This window comes from Lepisosteus platostomus, chromosome 5 (genome assembly GCF_059453375.1).
Source record: "Lepisosteus platostomus isolate fLepPlt1 chromosome 5, fLepPlt1.hap1, whole genome shotgun sequence".
Classification (NCBI taxonomy): domain Eukaryota; kingdom Metazoa; phylum Chordata; class Actinopteri; order Semionotiformes; family Lepisosteidae; genus Lepisosteus; species Lepisosteus platostomus.
In genome coordinates this window covers 6,217,193-6,241,366 of record NC_142615.1, presented here as the reverse complement: position 1 = coordinate 6,241,366, position 24,174 = coordinate 6,217,193, and the positions used below count along the sequence as shown (strand labels likewise).

The 24,174-nt window shown below is 46.1% G+C and overlaps 7 non-coding genes and 1 pseudogene across 7 annotated transcripts; 3 read left to right on the top strand and 5 right to left on the bottom strand.

The window, feature by feature from the left end:
- Nucleotides 1–2,867: 2,867 nt before the first annotated feature.
- On the bottom strand, nucleotides 2,868–2,955 carry trnay-gua (transfer RNA tyrosine (anticodon GUA)). The gene is given in 2 exon segments: nucleotides 2,868–2,903; nucleotides 2,919–2,955. It is a non-coding gene; the product is annotated as a tRNA-Tyr (tRNA).
- Nucleotides 2,956–3,706: 751 nt separating this feature from the next.
- Nucleotides 3,707–4,019, top strand: LOC148662730 (histone H4-like; annotated as a pseudogene).
- Nucleotides 4,020–4,329: 310 nt separating this feature from the next.
- Nucleotides 4,330–4,385, bottom strand: LOC148662729 (U7 small nuclear RNA). The gene has a single exon (XR_015939014.1). It is a non-coding gene; the product is annotated as a U7 small nuclear RNA (small nuclear RNA).
- A 4,517-nt stretch (nucleotides 4,386–8,902) lies between these two features.
- On the top strand, nucleotides 8,903–8,974 carry trnad-guc (transfer RNA aspartic acid (anticodon GUC)). The gene has a single exon. It is a non-coding gene; the product is annotated as a tRNA-Asp (tRNA).
- A 621-nt stretch (nucleotides 8,975–9,595) lies between these two features.
- Nucleotides 9,596–9,668, bottom strand: trnav-cac (transfer RNA valine (anticodon CAC)). The gene has a single exon. It is a non-coding gene; the product is annotated as a tRNA-Val (tRNA).
- Nucleotides 9,669–11,176: 1,508 nt separating this feature from the next.
- On the bottom strand, nucleotides 11,177–11,249 carry trnaf-gaa (transfer RNA phenylalanine (anticodon GAA)). Its single transcript has one exon. It is a non-coding gene; the product is annotated as a tRNA-Phe (tRNA).
- Nucleotides 11,250–20,401: 9,152 nt separating this feature from the next.
- trnat-agu (transfer RNA threonine (anticodon AGU)) lies at nucleotides 20,402–20,475 on the top strand. Its single transcript has one exon. It is a non-coding gene; the product is annotated as a tRNA-Thr (tRNA).
- A 1,012-nt stretch (nucleotides 20,476–21,487) lies between these two features.
- trnal-aag (transfer RNA leucine (anticodon AAG)) lies at nucleotides 21,488–21,569 on the bottom strand. Its single transcript has one exon. It is a non-coding gene; the product is annotated as a tRNA-Leu (tRNA).
- Between the last annotated feature and the right edge of the window lie 2,605 nt (nucleotides 21,570–24,174).

The following is a 24,174-nucleotide window of genomic DNA, read 5'->3' as shown; positions in this document are numbered from 1 at the left end:
AGACGTAAAACCGAGGTCCTGAATCTCTGTGCTCATTCAGGAGAATGGTGGTGGTGGAGGGGAGTCCCCATTACCTGTAAAGCGCATTGAGTGGAGTATCCAGAACAGCGCTATATAAGTGTAAGCAATAATGATGATGATGATAATTATTATTATTATAATGTAAAATGCAATAAAAAAATCAAACTTTGATTCAAAATAGATTAATGTAAAAACTGATAAAGCTAATGCTTTTTTCAGGGCTATATCTACTTTTTTTTTAAAAAGCGAAGTCTGTCGCGATTGTGAGAGTTAGAGAATGTGTTCCAGCGGGTGCCTTCATATCATGAGCGTCAGTCTCGCCCGTAGCTGCGAGAAGGTTAAAAGCGCACAAGTGATCTGTAGACGATGTTCGGGGAAGAAATAATTCTGTTTTCCGCACAGGGAGTGAGAATGAGCTCAGCCCGGCTCCCAGCAGAATGCATTCTGGTTTGGTTACTGTTAGACTGTGCGTCTGAGGCTCTTTGGATCGCAACGTAAAAAAAACAATTGCTCACATCGTGTGACTTCCACGACAGGAAGGAAAGATATCACTTTAAAAAATCAGAACTGAAGATTTGGATCCTGGGCCTCAACTTCGAACCCCTCCAATCTGGCTTCCGTCAACTTCACAGCACAGAAACCGCCCTAGTCAAAGTCACCAACGATCTCCTAATAGCTTCTGATTCTGGTTCTCTTTCCATACTCATCCTTCTTGATCTCAGTGCTGCCTTTGACACTGTTGACCATAACACCTTGCTTTCTCGTCTTGAGACTGTGTTTGGAGTCTCTGACACTGCCCTCAAATGGTTTAAGTCTTACCTCACTGATCGCTGTCACTTTGTCTCTCTCAATGGGTACAGGTCTGAAATCGTTCTTGTCAAGTCTGGTGTCCCCCAGGGCTCAATACTGGGCCCCTTGCTCTTCAGCATTTACATGTTCCCACTTGGTCAGCTTTTAAGATCACATGGCCTCAGCTTTCATTTTTACGCTGACGATACTCAAATATACATCCATACCAAACCCGACACTGACGTGGCTGTCTCTATTCTATCTAAATTCATCTCTGACATAAAAATTTGGATGACTCAAAACTTCCTTCATCTTAACTGTGACAAGACTGAAGTCATGCTTATTGGTACCCCCCATCAACTTCGTAAAGCCAGTCCTGTAACCCTGTCTGTAGATGGCTCTGTACTAGAGCTTCAATCAAAATTGAAAAACCTTGGGGTTATATTCGATTCTGGCTTAACATTCGACCCACATGTACAGCATACTGTCAAAACATCTTTTTTTCACCTTAGAAATATCGCAAGACTACGCCCTATGCTATCATTAACTGTGGCTGAAAAGCTGATCAACATATTTGTATTCTCCCGAATTGACTACTGCAATGCTCTGCTCCCTGGTGTATCTAAATCTACTCTGAACAAGCTGCAGTATGTCCAAAATTCAGCAGCCAGAATCCTGACCAGGTCTAGTACAAGTGTTCACATTACTCCTATCCTGGAGTCCTTGCACTGGCTTCCGGTCAAATTCCGCGTAGACTTTAAAATCCTCATGCTCACCTACAAGGCTTTACATGGCTTGGCACCTCAATACCTGTCTGAACTTTTATCGCCCTACTCCCCACCTCGCAACCTCCGCTCTTCAAATTCTGCCCTCCTTACTGTCCCCCAAGCCCGTCTACATTGTATGGGCGACAGGGCCTTCTCCTGCTATGCCCCCAAGCTCTGGAACTCTTTGCCCAAGGATATTAGAGAGACACCTTCTCTAAACTCCTTCAAATCCAGACTCAAAACCTTCTTCTTCAGAAAAGCCTTTACTTAACTGGTTCCATTCTTCACCCCTCTGCTCTTCTTAATACCATCTTCCACGGTCTCCTCTATTTTTATTGTTGTATTGTTGTAATTATAATTGTGTCCTGTCTTGTGAAATTTTCTTATTTATTGTTGTAGTCTTCTTATTTATTGTTATTGTCATCCTGTAAAGCGCTTTGAGAAGCCACCTTTAAAGGCGCTATATAAAATAAAGTTTATTATTATTATTATCAACTTAAAAATAAACAGAGTTTAACGACAGGAAATTGATTCCAGTTGTCAGATCACGTATACGCATACCTTAGCTTTGTGCAACAACCTGAAACTTTCAGGTACCATAAATAATATTATTGCTAAACATATGCCATTCTAATCTGCAATCTGCATTCTAAAAATGCATTAAGTCCTGTTCTACACCTGCATGCTTTGGAAGCGCTGGCCTACCTGTATCAAAATATCAGATTGTGTTTCTGCAACATTTCGTGCATAGTACGCCATCTTATCTAAAACAGTCACAACAAGGGCTTTACATGCAGTCTGGGGTATTTTCCCCTTTTATATTTTTGCCACTTTATATCGAACCTGTTATACTCCCAGAAGTGCACAGTAGCTTGTACTTAATAAAAATGTACAATTCACCGCTGGTATAAACAGATGTGTGCCGTGTTTGCCTTTGTAAGCATTTGTTTAAAAAATAAGTTCACAATACAATAAAAACACAGAAAGCACAAACTTTATAATACAACGATACAAAATCAATACCAAATCATTATGCCAATGAAGTAACTATCCTTTGAAAACAGAGAACACCTTTATATCTACAAAAAACTTGACATTTGTATGTATTTTTGAATTACAAAGCAGACAGTCTAGTCCCTTAATTCAAAGATCAGATCTTGGCCAAAACAAGACAATCAGACGTGGGCTGAATTCGGAACAGGAGCCTTTGCTTAGTCGATTATTGAGCTTTTGATCAATGTCTGAATAAAACGTTTTTAACTCTTTGATTAAATTACACAAAAAGCACCTTCCTTCGAGCCGGAATCGAACCAGCGACCTAAGGATTCCTTGTTGACTCCACTACAGTCCTCCGCTCTACCAACTGAGCTATCGAAGGGATGCTGTGGCATTGCTTTCAGGCACATACTGCCCAATGAAGTAAAATGTGAAATGGGTGATTTAAATCCCACTTCGACATCAAGTTTCCAACTCGTTTCCTTAGTCTCATTTACCTTGAATTTAAGCCACGAACCAGAATTCTACTGTATAAACTTCCAGGGATATTACAAAATGTTTGATGGGGCATCAATCATTACAGGCGGAAATTGATTCCTTTTTTTTCTCGAGGGATCATATTAAACATTTCATTAGTCTCGAGAGGAGGATCACCATGAGACACAAAACAAACAGTTTCTTTCTGTCTTTATTAGAAAGTAGCGTTTGTGCTACATTAATAATATTTTCGTGAAAATAAAGAAGTTGTAAATTTTAAAAATTTATATCTGAATCGAAATGTGGTTTTGAGTTAAATATTAGCGTGTTCATGTAATTAGTTTGTGTTTGTCATTAATATATATATATTGCCATGTTACTAGAATTTTTAACTGAAGTTTACTAGTTGTGTTTTTTATAATGATTAGACATTTGAATACAATATTGTATATAATGTATAATTTGAACTACATATTGTTAAGGTGTGAATAATTGTATATTTTAAGAATACATTTCTAAAACAAATCATTGGCTTTATTTACTAGTTTCTACACCTATAAAAATCTTTCTTTGATGTCTAATAGACATCAAAGAAAGATGTCTATTATACATCAAAGATGAGCAGTGTGTGTCGTGTTCACAGCTGATAACTAGAAGATGTCTGGAAGAGGCAAAGGCGGAAAGGGACTCGGGAAAGGAGGCGCTAAGCGTCACCATAAGGTTCTCTGTGACAACATCCAGGGAATCACCAAGCCCGCCATCCGCCGCCTGGCTCGCCGTGGGGGAGTGAAGCGGATCTCCGGGCTGATCTACGAGGAGACCCGCGGGGTGCTGAAGGTGTTCCTGGAGAACGTCATCCGCGACGCCGTCACCTACAACGAGCATGCCAAGAGGAAGACCGTCACCGCCATGGACGTGGTGTACGTGCTGAAGCGCCAGGGCCGCACCCTGTAAGGCTTCGGAGGCTAAACAGGAGCGGAGCTTCACTACCGGACCCCGACGTATAAACCCAAGTGACCCAGTGACATTTGTCACTGCTGAGGTTGCTTTATGGGTCTATTTTCTATGCTGATCTGTGCTGATCAATTGGAAATCAAATGCAAAAAAGACCCGTTCCCACACCTAAGGTCAAATATTAGGAATCAAAACTGCTCGAGTGTATGGAAGCACACAGCTTTATCAAGATTTCCAAGTGCAAGATCTTTTTATTCATAAAAGACCCTATTTATGTTGTATGAGAAATATTAATATTAATACAGAATCCTTTTTCACCAAATAAATGGGGTTCCTGACTTCAGAAAGCCTTCTAGACAAATACTAAAAGAGCAAAAATTCAATTTGGTAAATGAAATGAAAACACATACCCTACCAAACCTTGAGTACAGGCCATTCAGGATGATAATACAGAACCATTTATAATTCAACAAATGAAACCTGTCAACTGGTAATCACCACTTATCATAAAAAATAAGTAGCAATACACAGTAGGGGACTCTTGGGTGCAAGTTAAATCCATGCAAGAAGGGGGTTTAGTGTTATATTTCCAAATCAGATATGCAAATGAGAGATCTGGCCCAGCCAATCTCAAAGCTCCCTTGGTCTGGAATGGAGCTGCTCCCCTCTTCTAGTTATTCACACTGGAGTTAGGTTACATATTAGCACATTTCATCTAACAGTTGCTGCAGAAACAAAAACGTAAACAAATGACCTGGAATGTGACCACACCTATTAGAATGTAGTTCAACAGATAACTTGTAAACCTTGTCATAAGATTTTTTTTGTTCTACAAAATATACTTTATTCCGCAAAAAAAACATCTCAAAAGGAACATCTCACACATATTAACACTCCATGTAATAAAAAACAACGGCGGAATGGAGATTGATTGCATTGGTGAAGGAGGTGTCCCTCGGCACCGCATCCGTCGCACTTTTTGGCTGCCCGGCAGGTTTTTGCCAGGTGCCCCTCTTTGTTACAGTTGTGACATCTGACGATGTCACACGTGTTCTCCTTGTGGCCGGACTGTCTGCACTTCTTGCAGAAATCCGGCATCCTGGGGTAGTAAAGGTACCCCCTGTCGGCTCCGATGTTGAAGCGGGCCGGGGGGTGCTGGAAACCGTCGACGCCCTCTAGGTCCTCTTTCAGGAGGACTCGGTACTGGCGTTTGCCGTACCAGACGCTGCAACTGTCCCTGATCTCCATCGGTTTGCCCACCACAGTTACATACCTCCCTAGGAACGCTGTTACCAGTTCCATTGGTACGTAGGGGTTGTATGTGAGGACTGTGATGGTCCTCTGGTTTGTCTTCCTCATAGGCTCCGGCCTGAAATCAGAGAAACGGGGGTGCTTACCTTTTTCTCTGATCATTTTCGTTGCCTTTTCATATGAGGTGACCGTGGCCATGTAGGCCTCCATGTATCTCTCTGCCTTGTTGTCTTGCAGGCAGTAGAGATCTCCGGCCACCAACTGCAGGATCCCTCTCAGGAAGGTAATGAAAAAGGATTTCGCAGTTGGCATCGTCTCTGTTTTCCTGGTCCAGTGGAACTGGATCAGTGTCTTCTTGTCTGCCATCTGGAAAGGAGAAAAAAGAAAAAAGGAGAGAAAGAGAGAGAGCAAGGTCCTGTGGAGAGGAGGGTTTAGCTGCTAAAGGAGCAGCGAGTGAGCCCTGGACTTTGTCCTTGTGGGCAAAGCCCAGCTGGGTGCAGGCGCAGGAGGAGAGAGAGAGAGGGAGCGGATAGTGCTTCCGAGTCTCGAGGAAGAAAGTAAGCACCGCGGGCAGGCCACAAGTACCTACTCCCAGCCAAGAGTCCAAGGAGGCAGAGAGAGAGAGGGAGCGGATAGCGCTTCCGAGTCTCGAGGAAGAAAGCAAGCACCGCGGGCAGGCCAAGAGTACCTACTCCCAGCCAAGAGGCCAAGGAGGTGGAGCAAGAGAAAGGGGGAGGGGAGAGGAGAGAGCAGAGAGAGAGAACGTTGCTGCCGGATCCCACCCAGCTCAGCTGCTGCTTGGCGTTAACCCTCTAGGCTCAACCTAGGGCGATACCAGCTCAAGCACTCTTCAGAATCTTCGATCGCCTTCTAGAACTTTGGAACTGCAGGCATGCCACTTGATAGATGTATATATCCCACAACAGCAGGATATACATGGTCAGGGAGGAATAGCAGCTCCAGAAGTGACTATTGCTTTGTCTCAGAGAGAGTGAAAGTTGTTGGGGTCACTCTTCAGCCTGTCTTCTTCTCAGATCATCAGGCTTTCGGGTGTAGAGTGGAACTCCAAGGCGGGACTGTCTTTGGCCCAGGCCTCTGGAAACTCAACACAAAGCTGCTAGAGAACGAGGGGGTAGTATCCCGCTACAAGGAGAAACTATCACAGTGGCTGTCCTTGCAGTGTCTGTACGGGTCAGTAAGAGAGTGGTGGGAGGAGGTGAAGGTGAGGACAAAGGCCTTTTTCATGGCTGAGGGAAGGAAGGCTGCTGCCAGACGGAGAAGAGTGCTAGCCAGGAAACAGAGGCAGCTGCAGCGTCTCTACACGAGACAGTGGCTTCGATGTGCTCGAGGATATCACCCTTTTAAAAAAGGATGTCCGGAGCATAGCGGAAGAAAGTAGTCGAGGAGTGCTGTTAAGAATCAGAGTGCAGTTCTTGGAAGAAAATGAGAAGTGTACTCGCTTCTTTTTCAGGAAAGTGGTAGGCTCCAAGTCTGTCATGGAAAGTGTAGTTGATGAGGAGGGAAGAGAGAGTACAGAGCTGAGTGCTATCCTCTCCTGCATCGAGGCCTTCTTGTCACGGACGTCCAAAGGGACTAACCGTGGGGAGCAGGAGGGTGGAAAAAGACCCATATGCGTAGCGGCAAGACGGGAAAAAGGCCCGGGCTCATTAGTGCAAAGAGTTCAGGAATGCCGTATAGAAACCTGTGCCCTCAGGGAGCGGACGTGGGGCGCCCTGGTGCTAGGCGGGTCTCAGGACATCCGAACGTCAGTGCTGAGCGAGGACAGAGTGCAAGACCCGGAAATATATAGCCCAAGGGAAAGAGAGGGACAGGAAGGACAGCAGACCAGAAACTACGGACAGGACAGAGAAGGACCGCCCTCTGGCTGCAGAGGGCGTGACACTTCTACTCAAGACTGTACAGCTCTACAGAGGTAAAGGATGAAGAAATTATTTTTTTTACCTCAAAGCTAGAAAAAGTTTTGAGTGAAGAAGATAGGGAAGTACTTGAGGGGGATTTGACAGTAGAAGAGCTGAGAGGCTATGGAGAGCTTACAGAAGGGGAAAACGGGTGCTGACAGGCTCCCTAAAGGGGCGTCTGCTTTTACTACTTGCACGAATGAAGGCAAAAAAAAGCCAATCGATGTGAACGAACGGCGCTTTACAGAGGAGTACTGCCTGACTGGATCGTTGATGAACGACAGAGGCCACTCCGACCTCGTCCTGGTCTGTCGGCACAGCACAATTGCAAATGATCGGCGCAGCGTACAGAATGAACGTGCGTTTGGTACAAGATTGCATGAAGGCACCGGAAATACAGTGGGAACAAATGACCGGTCGCTCAATACCTCTGTGAAGTACAGGAGCGTGCAAAACGAGGCTGTTTCCACTCGGTCTCGAACCGGGGACTTTTCGCGTGTTAGGCAAACGTGACAGCCGCTACACTACGGAAACCTGCAGGGACTGTTGCTGGTGTCTCACTTGCGTTTCGGGCTGAGAAAAGGAAGCGTCACTTTAGGAAGGGGGTGCTGGAGAGAGGAACAAAGGGCGCGATGAAACAAAATGCCGAAACCCGGGATCTTTAGATCTTCAGTCTAACGCTCTCCCAGCTGAGCTATTTCGGCGGTGCAGAGAGCACACAGCCATCTGCTCCAGCCTTCCTGTGTTGCAGCATGAGCGCACCAAGAGGAGCGGGAGAGTGTTGCAGGAACGACATTCAGAAGGAAAGCCACCCAGCTGCGCCCTCTGAGCTCTGTCCAGCGCATCTTCCTCGCATGGACTCCTACCTTCGACGGGCAGGAAACAATTAGCAAGAACAGAACGACACCCCATGGGTGTCTCATGACCGCACCTTAGGTTGTGACACGTGCAGGTGTGAGGGGTTGCCGGGCTACTTTGGAGCAGAGCTTGGGTGGAGGGGGGGCGGGAAAGCAGACGAAGAGGTGACACCTCAAGGTCTGCACGATCACAGCTCTCCGCCGCCCCAGCCTTCCGTTAGATAAGCTACTGGACACACCCGCCCCTCCTCACACAGACCGTGGAAAAGCCCCCGAGTGGGAGGGCTCGCTCTTCCTCCCAGGAGCTCTTGGACACGATGCCCAGACAGGGCGCGGGGAGCCGCCGCCTGCAAACACGGCTCCAGGCGGGACTCCACTCCGCAGGAGCCGCAGAGCAGAGGAGATGAGGGCAGCTTAGCTCCTGTACAGAGACCTGAGCTGTTGTTGCTGTGGATGCTGTCTTTTCTGCACTCGGGGTAGGAGTGAATGTTGAGTTGCACTTAGAAATGAAGCAGAGCACTTCAACGGCACGGGTGTGTGTGTGTGTGCGCCCTGGTGATTCTGGGAGACAGATCGAACCTGGGCTAAAAGAGAGGGGGCTTAGCCCTCTTCCATTTGCTAGTTCAAAGTTGTACAACCCCTTTGTATCTGCTAGGCGGCGCAGTCGTCGTGCACAAAGAACACTTTGAAAAGCGTCAAAGGCAAGTCATTCCGAGTTGGTCGTTTGTGTTTTCCGTTCAGACGCGAAATGCTGACATGATCTCTCGGCTCCTCGGTTGTCATTTCTGCTCCGTAAAGGGATCACAGCACGCGTCGGCTTCCAGCATGCTGGGTCGGGACACAATGCCGGGGGTTGGAGAGATCGATGTCTTCCTCGTTAGTATAGTGGCAAGTATCCCCGCCTGTCACGCGGGAGACCGGGGTTCGATTCCCCGACGGGGAGTAGCTTTTCTTTCACCTCCTTAGAGAAATGACTGCCTTTCACTTCTCTGTTTTCTTTCACAGCGTCGTGCACCTTTTCATTGCTCTCGCTTTCAGAGCCTCCGCACGGCAGTCGACTCGACATCAGGAAGCACATTGAAGTGAAAGCAGGAAGCGCTGCGACATGCACTGTGCAGATCCCGCCACACTAAGAGGTGAGTGGGTCTGTTCGATGCACAAAGAACGCTTTGAGAAGCGTCAAAGGCAAGTCATTCCGAGTTGGTCGTTTGTGTTTTCCGTTCAGACGCGAAATGCTGAAATGATCTCTCGGCTCCTCGGTTGTCATTTCTGCTCCGTAAAGGAATCACAGCACGCGTCGGCTTCCAGCACGGTGGGTCGGGACACGATGCCGGGGGTCGGAGAGAGCGATGTCTTCCTCGTTAGTATAGGACCTGTCACCTGTCCCCACCTGTCACGCGGGAGACTGGGGTGCATCAGGACGTGCCTTGAAGTGAAAGCAGGATGCGCTGTGACATGCACTGTGCAGATCCCGCCACACTAAGAGGTGGGTCCAGTGGGTCTGTTGGATCACAGCGCTAGGCGAATCCCCAATCCCCTTTTGTGCCTGGCGACAAAAGATGTCTGTTTCCGCCCGGTTTCGAACCGGGGACCTTTCGCGTGTGAGGCGAACGTGATAACCACTACACTACGGAAACGGTGGTGAGACGTGCCCAGCTGCCCAGCGCTGAGCTTCGCCAATGCGATTTAGCTGCTTCCAGTGCCTTTATTGGAGTGCGCTGATGGACCGTGCTCTCTCTCCAGAGACCAGCACGCCTGTCATGGACGGAGCAGGAAAGGCGGCGCCACATTCTACAGCCCTCTCCACGCAATCGACGAAATCGGGCTACTGAAGTGGAGAAAATCGCCTCTCCAGAAAGTGCAAATATCATCTTGGAGACTATAAATCCTATTGCCGAAGGTCAGCCCTGTCTACCAGAGTAACCCTCCCACAGCGATGATCAGCTCGTCTCACACGCGAGAAGTTTCGTTTGGAAACAAGCGCCCCCTCTTCTCGCACGTTTTGCACGTTCGAGTAGTTTTAATGCGGCTCTTTCGTACACGGTGCTGATCTTTTGGAAAGCAGGAGGCAAAACCGAGTCGAACCGCCTGGGTGAAAACCAGGAACCCTAACCGCTAGACTATATGGCAGCGAACAACCATGCTGTTCACGGCATCAAGCAAGCAAACTACATAAATATGAGAAAACACGCAAGAGAGTTGTCACTCAGAGTGTCGAAGGGTCGATGTATACTGGGGCTCAGTTGAAATGCAACGTCAGGACTTTTCCGAATTATGTCACACGAAGAGAGCACAGCCCTTTCCGCCCTACCGCGTGTGTCTCGGTAACTCGCTGTGATCGTATAGTGGTCAGTACTTTACGTTGTGGCCGCAACAACCCCGGTTCGAATCCGGGTCACGGCAGAATAGGGGCGTCTGCTTTTACTACTCGCACGAATGAAGGCAAAAAAAAGCCAATCGACGTGAACGAACGGCGCTTTACAGAGGAGTACTGCCTGACTGGATCGTTGATGAACGACAGAGGCCACTCCGACCTCTTCTCGGTTTTCTTCAATGACTTACTAAGGATCTTCTTCACATTCGCCCATGCAGGGGAAGCCAGTTACACCAAAGCAAACGCAGGAAAGTGCATTTCAAGCAGAGACCAGGAGGGACTTGTTTACACCGAGAGTGGGCGGAGAATGGAACAATGCGCCCAGCCCTGTTGCTGGAGCCGATTCTTGATGAGCTCTTGGGCTCACTAAGAGGCCCCCGCTGGATGCTAATCTTTCTGTTGTTCTTGCAGGTCCTGCGCTGCTTTTGAGCCGACAGAGCTCGTCCTGGTCTGTCGGCACAGCCCAATTGCAAATGATCGGCTCAGCGTACAGAAGGAACGTGCGTTTGGTACAAGAGTGCACGAAGGCACCGGAAATACATTGGGAACAAATGACCGGTCGCTCAAGACCTCTGTGAAGTACAGGAGATGCAAAACGAGGCTGTTTCCGCCCCGTCTCGAACCGGGGACCTTTCGCGTGTTAGGCGAAACACTACGGAAACTTGCAGGGACTGCTGCTGGTGTCTCGCTTGCGTTTCGGGCTGAGAAAGGGACGCGTCACTTTAGGAAGGGGGCGCTGGAGAGAGGAACAAAGGTCGCGATGAAACAAAATGCCGAAACCCGGGATCGAACCAGGGACCTTTAGATCTTCAGTCTAACGCTCTCCCAACTGAGCTATTTCGGCAGTGCGCAAAGCCCACAGCCACCTGCTCCAGCCTTCCTGTGTTGTGGCATGAGCGCACCAAGAGTAGCGGGAGAGTGTTGCAGGAACGTCACTCAGAAGGAAAGCCACCCAGCTGCGCCCTCTGAGCTCTGTCCAGCGCATCTTCCTCGCATGGACTCCTGCCTGCGACGGGCAGGAAACAATTAGCAAGAACAGAACGACACCCCATGGGTGTCTCATGACCGCACCTTAGGTTGTGACACGTGCAGGTGTGAGGGGTTGCCGGGCTACTTTGGAGCAGAGCTTGGGCGGAGGGGGGGCGGGAAAGCAGACAAAGAGGTGACACCTCAAGGTCTGCACGATCACAGCTCTCCGCCGCCCCAGGCTTCCGCTCGATAAGCTACTGGACACACCCGCCCCTCCTCACACAGACCGTGGAAAAGCCCCCGAGTGGGAGGGCTCTCTCTTCCTCCCAGGAGCTCTTGGACACGACGTACAGACAGGGCGCGGGGAGCCGCCGCCTGCAAACACGGCTCCAGGCAGGACTCCACTCCGCAGGAGCCGCAGAGCAGAGGAGATGAGGGCAGCTTAGCTCCTGTGCAGAGACCTGAGCTGTTGTTGCTGTGGATGCTGTCTTTTCTGTTCTCGGGGTAGGACATCAGGAAGCACATTGAAGCGCTGCGACATGCACTGTACAGATCCCGCCACTACTGGGCCCGATTTCCCCGGATCGAAACCGGGCGGAAACAGGCCCGTTTCGTTTGTTGCCACGCACACTGTTTGGGGATTCGCCTAGCGCTGTGATCGAACAGACCCACTCACCTCTGAGTGTGGCGGGATCTGCACAGTGGATGTCATAGCGGATCCTGCTTTCACTTCAATGCGCGTCCTGATGAACCCTGGTCTCCCGGGTGACAGGTGGGGATACTTGCCACTATACTAACGAGGAAGACATCGCTCTCTGCTTAGTGTGCAAAACACTTACTTGCAGCATTGTGGGTGCTGTGGTTTAAATGCTATTGGTTTGTGAACAGAATACCCCTATCCCAGTACATTGTGCCACATTAAATAAACACACGAGAAAAAGAGATTCAGAACGCAAAGCTGTGTCAGTGTTCTGTGTAAAAAATCGGTTTGAACATCATGGGAGCTGTGTTTAATAAGCTGCTGAGTAAAGAATATTTTAATCTTCTTGCTGTCAGTAGTATTTTGCATATAGTTGACTCTTACCTGAATGAAAACAGGACGTAAAGGAAGGGTTTCAGAATTCAGACAAAGCTTTATTCCCGTACTTACAGTCTGGGTAATTGGAGACTGCACAGTTATGCTTCCTATGGTCATATACGGGTTTTTCGCATGAAGCCGTATTGAACAGTATTTCTCGCGTTGTGAACTTGTGTATACAGCGGTCCCCCGGGTTCCAGTTAGTGCGTAATTACTCATCGATGAAAAACCGGAGGTTTAAAAAAAGATAATTAGCTCACTGATACTTTGATGTAGAGGCTGTGGAAATGTCCACGTCGTGGTCTTTAAAATGCATTTGGTTTGAAGGCGTTCTGTGCTTCCGTTGCGAAGATATGGACAAAAGAATATTCGTGCTTGGTCCAAAAAAATGTAATATAAACGAAAAAGTAAAGGCTGAGAAAGCATTCACAATGTATTTTATGCACAAAGCAAGTATTCTCGCGATTCTAAGAGGTTTCGTGTAAACGCTACAGGCGTGCCAAAATCGTTTTCGAACTTCAAGCTAACTTTACCCCGGTCTGGTACCATAGGTCACGTACAGTAGCTTAAAATCCCAATCATGTTTTTTTTCCTATCTTGTGGTACATAACGTACCATTTCGGACTATCACAAAGGGCTTGATTTCGTTAAATGCATGTATTCATTTCCTTTCTGGAAAACTTGTATTTCAAGAAATTCACACAGCTTGCGAGAAATTAAATTCAATTCTTGATTATCAGTGCAGAAGAAATATTGCCAGCTGGCAAAAAAATATTTTTTTTAACCGGAAAGTTGTGATGTGAGACACGAATCCACCATTCCGTCTGTGTGGCGCATTCGGTTGTTAACTGAAAAGTCGGTGGTTTGAGTCCACCAAAGGACGGGTTTCTGTTGCGATGTAAACATTGTCTTCGCAAAGGTCGATTGGATTTCTCAGCGAAACCTTTACCATTTTAATATTTGCAGGAAATGCGAGTGCTTAACATGTGTCAGAATCACCGGGAAATGTCCAGTTACTGTATGCCCAACATCGCAACTCCCCAGAAAACCATATTCACCCAAGAAAAGAGTTGAAGGATCTGATGAGGTTAGTTATGAAAGTTATGAAAGGAAGTTGATGTGGAGCTGTTAGCCGTAAAAACTCCTTAATGTCCTTAATGTCTTTGATGTCATCAGCGATAAACTGCATTCAGCAAAGATAAAAAGAAAATTATCTTTGCTTACTGCCCTGTCTTTCGGACACCTGAAGAAGGCTCCACAGCCGAAACGTGATTCTTTTCTTCTCTTTTCAGCTGGAATAGTCCTTTACTTGTTCCTTTGCAGCCTACGCATGCTGACGCAGCTACCCACCCGATATCTAACATTCTATAATCACAACTATGAATGTCCACTTTGGGTATTTTTTCCATGATTATTTATTATTATTATTTATTCTGTCATTGAAGCATATTTTATGTCATACTGAAGTGTCATAATCACTGAAAAAATATTTTTTTTCATTTAGAAAGTAAGAAAATGATAAATCACTAGGAATTGCATTTAGCCTGTTCTGATCTAGATTTTCTATATACTTTAACATGCCATGTTCACAATGTCACAACTCATAAATGAAACAGTGAAGTGTTGTAATTACAAATGTACATAGTGCCGGGACATTGAGATGTTTTGGTAATGAGTAAGGAGGGACATGCAATGTTCACAGGGTCAAATTTATAAAACGCTACAGTAAAATTTCTTGTATTTCGGGATTATGAGAGCCTGTTACATTGTGTCTCACACCTCAGTGTCAGAATTTTGAGACATTTTTATAACCAGGGGTAGGTTCATAGCAATAAGCAGAAAGTGCGATCATCCTTTGCTCATCCTCGGTTAACCATATATTCTCATATGCCATGTTCTGAATGTCCCATTTAAAACTGCTATATTAAAATTAAGACTTTTTATGATCATAAGGCAAGGTTGTGGTAAATATGCATAAAGTGAAAGTGAACTTATGTTTTGCCTTTGTCTTGTTATTGTGAGTTTTGAAAATTGGTTTTCAATTTTCTGAAATGTGTTTCACACAAAAATGCAATTTGGATAGTCACTACTTATATATTCCCCTTTACTGAGGATATGTACAGTAATCCATCCCGATTAGTACTTTTAAAAATTACTTTAGAGAGCCATCAGAAAGGGAATGAAAACTTGCATTAAACAAAATCAAGCTGCATGTAATCATCCATAGTGATACATTTTGTAAGACAAGACAGGAAGAAAGACACTGCTGGGATTTGAGCGCAGAATCTCCTGTTTAATAGGAAAACACTTTAACCAAATCAGCCAAGATGCTGTCAGAGTATTAACATCATGTCTGCATCAGTGATTACAGCTGACTATCGCTGGAGGACATTGAAGTCAGCCTGCATAATGAGGGGGAAGAGACTGACCTCTGTGATGCACTATAGAGTTACACTAACCTTCTATCCAACTGTTCTATGCTGCATTCTATCCTAGTGGTAAATATTGGTTTCCGTGCGTGTAATATTGTGAGAATGTGTAGAATGTTGTGATCCTTTTCCCCCAGTGTCACCCAAATTGATACACTGTGCTTTGGCAATTCTTCAGGCGATATTGTTTAGAGGAGCTCAGTTGAATTAGTTTGCGTATATAAAGTATTTATTTTCCCTTTAATCCTTTAAAACATATTACATTTTCAAAACATTGTATCTTTCTTTCTACTAATTGTAGCGGCAATGCTTGTTAATAAGACATAATTAAGTGTTGCTGTGCTTTCCCAAATGAGGCCCCATCTCTCTCTTCATCTCTGTGGTGCAGCCACAGAGAAGCTATTCAGGCAGGCTGATTTAAAGATGTTTTCTTTTGATAAGGGACAGCTCCCAAATGGGGATGCATTTAGCTAAGCCTGGCTATCATGATCAATGGGCATCCATTGGCGCCTATCTGTCTAGGGAGTGCCAGATGGACATCTGGACTGCATTCCTAAGTGTCAGGAGTAAGTGACTCATATCTCACCTTGATCAACCAATCAGGGACTGGTAGGGCAGAGTAACCCACGTGGGTCTCTGATGCCCATGAAACTTTCATCCAATGAACGAGCTGAAGTTCCTCCAGGTAAAAACAGGCAACACAGAGCTCCAAGACTATTCTAAAGGGAATTCAAAGGAGAATTCCAGGGCTGTGAGATAATTCCAGGGCGGGACGGCCCAGGAGCAGAAAGGCTCCCAAGGGCAGAACATTCTCGCAGCGCGCCTCCTGACCATCCTGAGACTCAGCCTGGACCACCACGGAACGGCCAGTGTGTCCAAGTGCCAGAACTTTCCTTTGTTCTAAGAGTCGAGAGCGGAGGTTGCCAGAGAGTAACCAGAGGATCCACCCGAGGTTAGCACCAGCAGCAGGCCTGGTGAAAAGGTCAGAACTGTGGACAGCTGAATTACTATTCAGAACTAGCGCTTCATCAGGAACGAACTGGTCTTCTTCCTGACCTGCTGGGACTCACAGTCATCTTTTCTCCTGTGCACAAACTTCGCTAGTTTCAGCCCAAACTAACTAGCCAGTATTCAGAGAGCATCAGCAGCGCACCGTCACAAGCCGCACAGCACAGCCTGGCACGGAGCCAGAGAGTGTGGATTGGACAGCAACAAGCCTGCAACTGTTTCTTTGTGCCCGCAGGAGATCTGAATCCCCAGAGATCGGAAGAGTATTCAACTTCACTGCATTACTGCTCCAGAATTCTATTGTTATCCCAACCAGTTGATATCAATGTAATTCCTAAGAGTTATGTACTTGTTTTGAGTATCTAATGCAGAAGTTGTAACCAAGTTAAATTACGAAATGGTCTAAATGAATGATATACCGAACGTATGTCCTCTTGATATGTGTAACTCTTTGTAACTGAATGAATATATATCTTTTGTATTCTGATAACCCTTACGATAAGATCTGTTTGGTTTACATGCATATTATATATATTAATGAATGTATCCTCGTGTATTAGTACCTGTGTGTGCGTTGTTTGAGTTATCTCGCATGGTTGGATTCTGAGACCATTAAAAGAATCAATTTTGTGATTAACTGCCACAATTAATAATTGTCCCAGTAAATGCACAAACCCCTACAGAACTGGTGCCTCGTGAGAGCACACTACAACAGTGTGTGATCTCCTGTCCCAGCCTGAGGAGCAGACACCGAACCTGTCTCTCAATAATAATAATACAGTGTGTGATCTCCTCTCCCAGCATGAGGGACAGACACCGAGCCTGTCTCTCAATTATAATAATACAGTGCGTGATCTCCTATCCCAGCCTGAAGAACAGACAGTGACCCTGTCTCTCAATAATAATAATACAGTGTGTGATCTCCTGTCCCAGCCTGAGGAGCAGACAGCGAGCCTGTTTCTCAATAATAATAGAACAGTGTGTGATCTCCAGTCCCAGCCTGAGGAACAAACAGTGAGCCTGTCTCTCAATAATAATAATAAAGTGTGTGATCTCCTGTCCCAGCCTGGGGAACACTGAGCCTGTCTCTCAATAATAATAGTACAGTGTGTGATCTCCTGTCCCAGCCTGAGGAACAGACAGCGAGCCTGTCTCTCAATAATAATAATAATACAGTGTGTGACCTCCTGTCCCAGCTTGGGGAACAGGGAGCCAGACTCTCAATAATAATAACAGTGAGGAACAGTGAGTTTATCTGTTAATAATAATAATACAATGTGATCTCCTGTCCCAGCCTGAGGAACAGTGAGCTTGTCTCTCAATAATAATAATACAGTGTGTGATCTCCTGTCCCAGCCTGAGGAACAGACAGTGAACCTGTCTCTCAATAATAATAATACAGTGTGTGATCTCCTGTCCCAGCCTGGGGACCAGACAGTAAACCTATCTCTCAATAATAATAATCCAGTGTGGAATGTCCTGTCCCAGTCTGGGGAACAAACAGTGAGCATGTCTCTCACTAATAATAGAACAGTGTGTGATCTCCAGTCCCAGCCTGAGGAAAAGTGAGCTTGTCTCTCAATAATACAAATACAGTGTGTGATCTCGTGTCCCAGTCTGAGGAACAGACAGTGAGCCTGTATCTCAGTAATAATAATAATACAGTGTGTTACCTCCTGTCCCAGCCTGAGGAAGAGACAGTGAGCCTGCCTCTCAATATTAATAATACAGTGTGTGATCTCCTGTCCCAGCCTGGGGAACAGAGAGTAAACCTATCTCTCAATAATAATAATCCAGTGTGTGAGCTCCTTTCTTAGCCTGAGGAACAGACAGTGATCCTGTCTCTCAATAATAATAATCCAGTGTGGGATGTCCTGTCCCAGTCTGAGGAACAAAAAGTGTGCTTGTCTCTCAATAATAATAGATCAGTGTGTGATCTCCTGACCCAGCCTGGGGGGCACGGAGGCTGTCTCTCAATAATAATAATACAGTGTGTCATCTCCTGTTCCAGCCTGAGGAACAGTGAGCTTGTCTCTCAAAAATAATAATACAATGTGATCTCCTGCCCCAGCCTGAAGAACAGACAGTGAGCCTGTCTCTCAGAAATAATAATACAGTGTGTGATCTCCTGTCCCAGCCTGAGGAACAGACGGTGAACCTGTCTCTCAATAATAATAATACAGCGTGAGACCTCCTTTCCCAGCCTAAGGAAGAGACAGTGAGCCTGTCTCTCAATAATAATGATACAGTGTGGGATCTCCTGCCCCAGCCTGGGGAACAGACAGTGATCCTGTCTCTCAATAATAATACTCCAGTGTGGAATGTCCTATCCCAGTGTAGCGGCAATGCTTGTTAATAAGACAGAATTAAGTGTTTCAGTGCTTTCCCAAATGAGGCCTCATCTCTCTGTTCATCTCTGTGGTGCAGCCACAGAGAAACTATTCATGCAGGCTGATTTAAAGATGTTTTCTTTTGATAAGGGACAGCTCCCAAAGGGGGGTGCACTTAGCTAAGCCTGGCTATCATGATCAATAGGCATCCATTGGCGCCTATCTGTCTAGGGAGTGCCAGATGGACATCTGGATTGCATTCCTAAGTGTCAGGAGTAAGTGACTCATATCTCACCTTGATCAACCAATCAGGGACTGGTAGGGCCGAGTAACCCACGTGGGACTCTGATGCCCATGGAACTTTCAGCCAATCAACGAGCTGAAGTTCTTCCAGGTAAAAACAGGCAACACAGAGAGCCTTAAGTGTAGAATTCTGTGGACTTTTCTAAAGGGAATTCAAAGGAGAATTCCAGGGCAGGACGGCCCAGGAGCAGAAGGCTCCCAAGGGCAGGACATTCTCGCAGCGCGCCTCCTGACCATCCTGAGACTCAGCCCGGACAACCACGGAACGGCCAGTGTGTCCGAGTGCCAGAACTTTCCTTTGTTCTAAGAGTCGAGAGTGGAGGTTGCCAGAGAGTAACCAGAGGATCCACCCGAGGTTAGCACCAGCAGCAGGCCTGGTGAAAAGGTCAGAACTGTGGACAGCTGAATTACTATTCAGAACTAGCGCTTCATCAGGAACGAACTGGTCTTCTTCCTGACCTGCTGGGACTCACAGTCATCTTTTCTCCTGTGCACAAACTTCGCTAGTTTCAGCCAAAACTAACTAGCCAGTATTCAGAGAGCATCAGCAGCGCACCGTCACAAGCCGCACAGCACAGCCTGGCACCGAGCCAGAGAGCGCAGATTGGACAGCAACAGCCTGCAACTGTTTCTTTGTGGCCGCAGGAGATCTGAATCCCCAGAGATTGGATGAGTATTCAACTTCACTGCATTACTGCTGGAGAATTCAATTGTTATCCCAACAAGAGTTATGTACTTGTTTTGAGTATCTAATGTAGAAATTATAACCAAGTTCAATTACGAAACGGTCTAAATGAATGATATACTGAATGTATGTCCTCTTGATATATGTAACTCTTTGTAACTGACTGAATATATATCTTTTGTATTCTGATAACCCTCTCGATAAGATCTGTTTATATGCATATTCTATGTATTAATAAATGTATCCTCGTGTATTAGTACCTGTGTGTGTGCGTTGTTTGAGTTATATTGCATGGTTGGATTCTAAAGCCATCAAAAGAATCAATTTTGTGATTTACTGCTACAATTAATAATTGTCCAAGTAAATGCCCAAACCCTACAGAAGCATGCAAGAAAATGTGATCATTACCTATTGAATTTCCCACCGGCGTGGAGTTTGAATTCACAACCATGAGACTCAGTGTTCAAGAGTCACAGAAGAGGTCAGCCTGGTCTTCAGTTTGCCAACGATAAGCTCCGGAAGTGCTCCTCTGTAAAGCAGATTGTTCGGATCGGTTATGTGGGACGGCACTTCGATACTAAGATCGTTTGCAGCACACGCATGGTTTCCCCCTTCACGCAAAAAACATAGACGAAGGAAACTCTCTTGTCTTGGGCTGCTGACTCCCGGATTTAAAGCGCTCTGGGAGCCAGCTATGTCTCTAACAAGCACACTATAAAGACAGGAATTACACTTTGCTCACGTCACGCATGGAATGGCGAGGCTACTTGTTCCAATATTATCTAGTCTCACCTCATATGGTGCAGATTCCTGGTTTTCATTTAAGAAAGAGCACTGCAAACACCGTAAACAGTGCAAAACGTGTGATGAAAGAAGTCTTTTCCCCCCTTTGTCTAAAGCGGAACACAGCGGAGTCATGCCGAGGGTTGTGAGATCAAGATTTCAGTGGAGCACTGTCGTCTACGTCTTTAGCTACATGAGTTGGACATCCTCTTGTACAGGGAAAGCAGATTGAGATCCTCTGACATGAAAAGTGACAGATAAAAGCTATTTCTCATCCTTTCTCTTAGTGGTGGAACTATCGCATGTAAATGAGGCAACTTGCAAGGCGAGCAGGCTCGGTGCACACCGAACGCAGATGTCTCAGAGCAGTAGAGACGTGTCCAAGTGGCTGTCAAAGGACAGCACTTTGCCGGCGCCGTGGCTTAGTTGGCTAAAGCGCCTGTCTAGTAAACAGGAGATCCTGGGTCCGATTCCCAGCGGTGCCTTTCTTCCTGTCTTACTGTACAGAATTTATCCTTATGGGCAAATCCCATGCCTTTTAATTCAGGTGAATGCAAGTGTCCGTTTCCTTTCTGGAACAACTTGTTTTGAAAGAAATCTATACAGCTTGCGAAAGATGAAACACAAATCTTGCTTATCAGTGAAGAAGAGGTACTCCCAGCAGGCTGCTAATACCAGCAAAAAATTTTTTTCACCCTAACCCAGAGAATGGAGAAAAGCGAGGCGCCTGTGGCTCTGCAGTGTAATCAGTTCGCGAGTTCGGCGGTTAGCTGAAAGAGTGGTAAATGGAGCTCGCCCCAGCCCGTCCTTATTCTTTTAAAGAGGATAAAAAATTAACTTCGCCGCCATTACTACCAGCTTTAAAAGACTGCCATGGGCACGGAAAAAAACACACTACAGATGACTTTTCTGGAACCGAAGCAGAGATTCCTTTACGAACCAACTGATAAAGCTCAGCCAGTGAATACTGTTAACAGAATGTGAAAGCACGATCAACTTTGTAACTGCAACCACAGGAAAAACAGCAAGAAGCAGGCTCCATTCCCCATTTAAATCTGTCGTGCGAGGCATGCTTTTTGCACGCATGAAGTAAATCCCACCATTGCTTTTGAACTTGGACAATGTACTTCCAAAGGAGCGCTATGCGCAAAGATTTAACAAGCTCAACCCCCGCCGACGATTCGGTGTGAAGAAGCAGAACATTCAAGTTTCACAGACAGAAGCAGCACGCCAGCACAGCCAACATTAAAACGGAGGGCACACTACGATTTGCATTGACACAAAAGTGATCTGGGCAGACATCGTTCCCTGCATAACGCAAAAAGTGGCAAAGCGCTTTTGGGTTGAGAGGACGCAAGAAGGTTTTTGTTTTGTGCCTTGATGTCAAGCTGAGAAAGTATCTTTAAACACTTTGCTTAGTTTCTCGAGAGACTGCCAAAAAGCAGTTCCCTCCTTTTCGTCTGAAGCCAGCTGAAAGGGGGTCTCGACAGAAGCACCTGGCAGTGGTGGGATTCGAGCCCACGCCCCCGAAGAGACTGGAGCCTTAATCCAGCGCCTTAGACCGCTCGGCCACGCTACCCGCTGTGCGTTGTCTCTTTGTCTCATTACTTGCCCGGAGGAAGCCGGGTGGGTTTTGCTCTTGTCGCCCGAATTAGTGGCGTTATGACCGTGGAACCGACTGCACCTGCTTTTTCTGAGATGCTTCCCCTCTCATGGCGAGATCTCGACTTCTTTAACACCTCTGGATAAAGATCTTCTGTGGAGCAGGTTTCAGACCTCTGCGTACAGCACTCTTGATGTCATTTTATTTTTACAGCAGCCGCATCCGGAAAGTTGTGTCTTTTACGTTTTATTTGAACAACAAAACTACATACAATACAAACAAGAGCACATATAACGTATCAAGAAAATCGTCAGGGGCACATGCTATAATACAATTACACTTTATGAAAAACGATTACACAAGGTAAATAAAGATAAGGTCCGCACAGCTTGTTCTTACATTTCGAAAGAGACCGTAAATACCCCTTGACGTCTATTTTGAACTGTTCAAACGTAGGACTCTTCCCAGACCATTTCACTTTATACCACATTCCTAAACGAGGATGCTTCTCCTGTTTTAGAACTATTTTGGGCGGTATGGCTTATACAGCACACCCACAGTATTCTAATGGTGGACTGCAGATCTGTGCTATAGTTCAGTCGAATTCAAAGGATCCAGCAATCGTACTGGATTTGACTGGGATTCTGAAATGTCTCTTGCAAAAGTATTCGGGTTTGCTTGAACCTTTGATACAAAAAGTGATCTGATCTGAAACTACCCAGGTTACAATCTCTGAGGTAGTTGTCACTAAACTCGGACGTGATGTGGCACACATGTGCCGTGTGCCTTTACTTTTGTAACAAACTGGTATCGGGAAAAGTTTCTTAATATTTCTTTTGATTAGCATGCAAGAAAATGTGATCATTACCTATGGAATTTCCCGCCAGCGTGGAGCTTGAATTCACAACCTTGAGACTCAGTGTACAAGAGTCACAGAAGAGGTCAGCCTGGTCTTCAGTTTGCCAACGATAAGCTCCGGCAGTGCTCCTCTGTAAAGCAGATTGTTCGGATCGGTTATGTGGGACGGCACTTTGATACTAAGATCGTTTGCAGCACACGCATGGTTTCCCCCTTCACGCAAAAAACATAGACGAAGGAAGCTCTATTGTCTTGGGCTGCTGACTCCCGGATTTAAAGCGCTCTGGGTGCCAGCTAAGTCTCTAACAAGCACACTATAAAGACAGGAATTACACTTTGCGCACGTCACGCATGGAATGGCGAGGCTACTTGATCCAATATTATCTAGTCTCACCTCATATGGTGCCGATTCCTGGTTTTCATTTAAGAAAGAGCACTGCAAACACCGTAAACAGTGCAAAACGTGTGATGAAAGAAGTCTTTCCCCCCCTTTGTCTAAAGCAGAACACAGCGGAGTCATGCCGAGGGTTGTGAGATCAAGATTTCAGTGGAGCACTGTCGTCTACGTCTTTAGCTACATGAGTTGGACATCCTCTTGTACACGGAAAGCAGATTGAGATCCTCTGACATGAAAAGTGCCAGATAAAAGCCATTTCTCATCCTTTCTCTTAGTGGTGGAGCTATCGCATGTAAATGAGGAAACTTGCAAGGCGAGCAGGCTGGGTGCACACCGAATGCAGATGTCTCAGAGCAGTTGAGACGTGTCCATGTGGCTGTCAAAGAACAGCACTTTGCCGGCGCCGTGGCTTAGTTGGCTAAAGTGCCTGTCTAGTAAACAGGAGATCCTGGGTCCGATTCCCAGCGGTGCCTTTCTTCCTGTCTTACTGTACAGAATTTATCCTTATGGGCAAATCCCATGCCTTTTAATTCAGGTGAATGCAAGTGTTCGTTTCCTTTCTGGAACAACTTGTTTTGAAAGAAATCTATACAGCTTGAGAAAGATGAAACACAAATCTTGCTTATCAGTGAAGAAGAGGTGCTCCCAGCAGGCCAGCTAATACCAGCAAGTTTTTTTTCACCCTGACCCAGAGAATGGAGAAAAGCGAGGCGCCTGTGGCTCTGCAGTGTAATCAGTTCGGGAGTTCGGCGGTCAGCTGAAAGAGTGGTAAATGGAGCTCGCCCCAGCCCGTCCTTATTCTTTTAAAGAGGTTAAAAAATTAACTTCGCCGCCACTACTACCAGCTTTAAAAGACTGCCATGGGCACGGAAAAAAACACACCACAGATGACTTTTCTGGAACCGAAGCAGAGATTCCTTTACGAACCAACTGATAAAGCTCAGCCAGTGAATACTGTTAACAGAATGTGAAAGCACGATCAACTTTGTAACTGCAACCACAGGAAAAACAGCAAGAAGCAGGCTCCATTCCCCATTTAAATCTGTCGTGCGAGGCATGCTTTTTGGCACGCATGAAGTAAATCCCACGATCGCTTTTGAACTTGGACAAAGTACTTCCAAAGGAGCGCTATGCGCAAAGATTTAACAAGCTCAACCCCCGCCGATGATTTGGTGTGAAGAAGCAGAACATTCAAGTTTCACAGACAGAAGCAGCACGCCAGCACAGCCAACATTAAAACGGAGGGCACACTACGATTTGCATTGACACAAAAGTGATCTGGACAGACGTCGTTCCCTGCATAATGCAAAAAGTGGCAAAGCGCTT